This window comes from Asparagus officinalis, chromosome 7, assembly GCF_001876935.1.
Source record: "Asparagus officinalis chromosome 7, Aspof.V1, whole genome shotgun sequence".
Taxonomy (NCBI): Eukaryota; Viridiplantae; Streptophyta; class Magnoliopsida; order Asparagales; family Asparagaceae; genus Asparagus; species Asparagus officinalis.
The window spans coordinates 34323196-34328809 of record NC_033800.1 but is presented as its reverse complement, the minus strand read 5'-3'; positions in this window follow the sequence as shown (position 1 = coordinate 34328809).

Sequence of the window (5614 nt, the reverse complement as noted above, 5' to 3'; positions counted from 1 at the left end):
ATGTCTCATACAATAGGTGCATACAAAATTTCTTTTGTATGTACGAATGTTAGAACCATGAAACCTATTTCTACCATGGTGATTGTAGTTGGCATAGGCATGAGTAACCATGAAACCTATTTCTACCATGGTGATTGTAGTTGGCATAAGCATGAGTGGGTCTAGTCCTACAACCCTCAATTTCTAGTCTTTCAATCTTTGATCTTAATTGCTTGTTCTCAAAATCGAGATCTCCAAGCAATTCATCTTTTAGAGCAAGAGAGGTTGTTAGTTGTTCTCGCTTAATATCACAAGAGGCATGCAATTTTTTGAAAGAAGAGTATTCTTTAGACATTCTTTTAAATTCAAAGTTCAACTCTTCTAAAGCCATAGCTATGTCACATTGCATATAAAAAGATTCACTTTCGGCCTCGGATATTACCTCATGTTCATTTGCCATGAAACAAACATTTGGGTCATGAAGAGCAAGTTTGGCTCCTTCTTCATCACTATCCGAGTCACTTGGTTCGGATTCTTCCCATCCGGCATACATAGCCTTCTTCTTCTTGTACTTCATGTACTTTTCTTTGAGCTTGGGGCAATCCTTAGCGATGTGACCCGGTTCATTGCACTCAAAACATTTACCTACACGAGAGGAAAACTTGTTGTTAGATCGAGGGTTAAATTTTTTGTTCATTTTTATAAGTCTAGAGATTCTTCTAGAGAGATGAGCCACTTTTCTAGAAAAATCGACTTCACTCTCCGACGACGAAGATGAGTTATCACTAGCTCCTTTGAGAGATATGGTCTTCAACTTTGGTGACGGCTCCTCAACTTCTCGTGATGGCACTTCCTCCTTCTCCTTCCCCTTGAGCTTCTTCTCATGCACTTTGAGCTTTCCGATAAGGCTATCAAGAGCTAAGGTAGTGAGGTCATGAGCTTCCTCAATGGTCGTAGCCTTGGGCTCCCATGCCGGAGTCAATGAGCGAAGTATCTTGTAGTTCATCTCTTGAATGGATAATTGCTTATCTAGACCATGTAATTCATTGATGATATTAGTAAACCGGGAAAACATGGCATCAATGGATTCATTTGGAAGCATTTTAAATAGCTCATAATCATGCATGAGTCCACTAATCTTAGATTCCTTAACTTGGGGTGTTCCTTCATGTGTGACACATAATTTTTGCCAAATTTTGTATGCGGTTGCACACGTGGAAACCCTATTGTATTCATTAGGGGAAAGACCACTGATTAAGGCGTTCATGGCCTTAACATTGAGATTGGCAAGGTGCCTTTCATCATCGGACATGTTCTCGACTTTTGACTTCTCTACATATTTCTTTTCTATGAGCCCTAGGATGTCAAGATCAATGCAACGAAGGTAAATTCTCATCCTAGCCTTCCAATAAGCAAAATTGGTCCCTGTGAAGAGAGATGGTCTAGTGGTGGATTGTCCTTCTAATATGTGCATATTCAAAGAGGCCTCCATTAGATCTTTTCTCTAAGGTGATTAAACCAAAAACTGATATAGAGACCAAGCTCTGATACCAATTGTTGGACCCTAGAGGGGGGGTGATTAGGGTCAAGAGGCTCTAATATGCAATATAAATTCAGCACAAGCAAAACACAAAACAAAAATGCGATAAAAGTAAGAGAGATATGTTTGCGTCGAAAATTGTTATATTCATTGCGGTATTCATTACAACTTCAGTCGTTACAATGAAAAAAAAAAGATAGTCTTTTTATAAGACTCTTACACAATGAAAGAAATAAGAGATTACAACTTTCGTCAAACAAACGCAGGGAGATCGTTTATCGATCTTCTGCTTGCGTGGGATCTTTGCCTGTGCCGGGGTTTATCCGTGGACCGCCTTAGATCTGGATCCGGTTGATGAAAAATTTGGCAGAGCTTCGTCTTCAACGAGGAAGTATTTGATTTGAAGCGCTGAGATCGACCAAGCGAAATCAGGGCTCTTCTCGAGATTAAGACTAAGCCTAATATCAAGGGACGGACGGGAACGGGCATCGGATCTCTCGAACTCTCCTTCTTTATGCACCGTCAAAAACCGAACTGGGGTCGAAACAGCGCGCGCAGGAAAAATCCGACCCGCGGTTACTGTAGCGCGGGTCGGAAAATTCCGACCCGCTGTCACTGTAACGTGGGTCAGAAAATTCTGACCCGCTGTTACTGTAGCGTGGGTCGGAAAATTCTGACCCGCGGTTACTGTAGCCGGGTCGGAAAATTCCGACCCGCTGTTACTGTAGCGCGGGTCAGTTTGAGATATCTACGGTATTTTGGTCATAACTCTTTTGTACGATCTCCGATTAGGCTGATTCAAGATGCGTTGGAAAGCTAACGAAGAGATCTACAACTTTTATGTTTTGAGATTTTTCAGATTCAAATCGAAGCATAGTCAAAACTTCACTTCTTTGTGCGGTCAAATCACTGCAGCAAAATTCCGACCCGTGGTTACTGTAGCAAAATTCCGACCCGCTACTGTAGCATAATTCCGACTCGTTACTGTAGCAGATTTTCCGACCCGCTACTGTAACAGAATTCCGACCCGCTACTGTAGCAGAAATCCGACCCACGGGTACTGTAACAGCCTTAACTCACTCATCCGACCTCGGAATGAGGCGATTCAAGATGCGTTGGAAAGCCGACGAGGAGATCTACAGGCTCCCATAATTGAATCATATGTGGAATAAATAGGACACGAGGGGTGCTCCGCCTTTTGTAAATGACGTGGGAATAGTATATCAATAATATCATGTTCATATATGTTCCGTACTTTTTGAATGATTCATGTATTACACATATGTATTCATGTTATTATGATACATATGTTGGACCCTAGAGGTGGGTGATTAGGGTCAAGAGGCTCTAATATGCAATATAAATTCAGCACAAGCAAAACACAAAACAAAAATGCGATGAAAGTAAGAGAGATAGGGTTAGGAGTTCGTTATCCTTGACGCGCGATGTGTTAACGAGGTTCGGCCCTCTGGCCTACGTCCCCGCTCCCCACTCTCGAGGAGAAATTCACTACATACCCGAATTGGAAGCCGGAACTTCGTTTACACAGTGATCTCCACAGATTTCTCTTACTACACAGTTTGATCTCAACATATCACACCCTCACAATAGATCTTACACAAGATCTCACTCACACAGCAGAAGAAAAGATGCAAGAACCTCTCTTTACACAGCCCCTATAGCAAAGAATAGGTTTACTGAAGCTAGGAAGTGAATCACACTTAAAACAGAGAGAAAACAGGATTTGAAAATTTTTCTCAGGAAACAGAAAGCTCTCTCTGGTTTTTGCAAACGTTAGGGCACCTTGAGAAGAAGAAGACTGGGTTTTTTATAGAAGAGATTTATCAATAAAAAAACAAAGAAACAATCTTCTCAAATTAGTAAGTAATCTCCTTTATCAGCACCTGACCTCAGACTGTGCCAAACACTATTAAGTGTAAGCACAGTAATCCAGGTTACAGGCAAACGACCGTTTTAAAAAGTCGCAGCTGACAAAAGAGGAAATCGGTTGACCGAAAGGAACTTTCGGTCGACCAAAAAACACTTCGGTCGACCGACCGAAAATTCGGTCGACCGCAAACACTTGAGAAAACTTAGAAAACGAGCAGAGACACCGTCGGTCGACCGGCGCAGTCGACCGATTTGAAAGTCGAGATTTCGGTCGACCGTACCGGTCGACCGACGACCTCTCTGGAAAATAGTGAGGAAAGGCGATGGGAGCGGTCGACCGGACCGGTCGACCGCTTTCTGACATTTTGCAGAAAAACAGTTTTTTTTGACCAACTTTAAATATTTGCAAAATATTTATTTGACCTCTGAAAAATCTGAAACTTTGTAAAATATTTTTAATACTAAAAACAGACTGTTCAGAAAAGGAATTTTACAGTTAGGTCCTCATACTTATGAAAAGTAGTATTTTGTGAAAAACGCTTAAAAGCCTAAGTATGAAATCGTGTGTGTGATTCCCAATAGCTTCAAGTAAAATCAGTAACTCTTTGCCTACATTCTAGCACTAGAGAGGGAAACAAAAGAAAGCTAATATCCTCATATAGAGAGCAATACTTGAGCTTTGATATAGCTTGAATCGGATGAAGCTTTTAGTTGAGTTTGTCGTTCTTGAAATAACGTTGCTTCATCTCTTGGTCTCCTCCTCCTTTGGATATCTTCGTTGTGGCGTATATTCCATCCATCCTCCGTTAATGGCACTAACGAGCTTGATAAATGAATTTTCTATATTTTTACTCAATAAGCTATTAGTACCGATAATGGTGGTTGTAAAACATCATCAAAATATAAGGGCTAACAGGTCCCACTTGAATCTGACTTCCTCTAGATCGTTTCACGCTCTGATACCAGTTGTTGGGAATTTAACGCTGAAACCCCTAATGCAACAGAAACGCAGTATAGAAAAAGGTACACCAAGATTTGCGAGGTTCGGCAACTGCCTACGTCCTCGGGAGCCACACAGATAATTTCTTATTAATCAAACAAGAAATTACAATTTAGGAGCAGATCTCAAAACTGAGATTTCTCAAATAAACACTGTAGCTACAGTGTTAATAATCAAAGTGTATGAACCCTTTCAATTCCCACTTGAGAATAAATAAATACCCCACTATAAATCCTCTTTAATGATCTCTCTCTCTCTCTCTCCTCTTAAATCCCCACACACTGGAGATTTATCACAAATCGCTGCTGCGATTTTGGGCAGTTCGCCGCCGCCGCCAGAGAGAAGAAATCGAAAAGGGGGAAGCTCTGCTGCAGCAAAACCCTAGGCATTTATATAGGCGGATGTGGAGGGCTGGCGACAGCCTGTCGCCAGCGGATAACCCTGACGCAAAGGTCGGGTTCGCCAAAACAAACGCAGAGGTCGGCAGGGGGGGTCGAACGCCGAGCTGAAAGGAGAGGGGGGTCGAACGCAGGGCTGGATTCGAACGCAGAGCTCGGGATGGGTGCGAACGCAGAGCTCGCCTGTGCTGCCGAAGATCGCCTGGACCTCGCCTGCGTCGACATCGAGCTCGTCGGAGCTCCTCGCCGGCGCTTCTCATCTGAAATGAGGTTTGATCTACACCTCTTTCCAACACTAATTAGTGTTTGTTTTTAGAGGGATTACGACTGTTCGGACTAATATCATAATCAGAATGACCTTTTTACCTCCAAGTCAGCCTATATTATATTAATGCGTTTGTTTAGGAAAAATTCAAAGTTGGGCATGATCTTATTTTAAAAAAAATAGAATATTACCTTATACCTATCACAACACAATAAACAATGATATTCATTTAACAAAACAAATTCATAAGAAACTAAAACATCTAATTAAACATAAAATTAGATGCTACTGCTAATTAAACCCTCATTAATCTTAACTGGGAGATTAAAAAAAAAGTGTGTGAATCTCATTAATCAAATCACCATTTGATTAGTTCCAAACTTCCAATGCTTAAAAAAAAGCTTGTTCCAGCTCGCAGCAAAAGAAACATCAGTGGGACTAGCAAGGGCATGGGCATTTTTGTCATAAATATCTTAATCCCCCTAAATAATTGATACCTATAGATTATAAAGATGGGGGTGTGATAGGTTTATTTAGTCCCT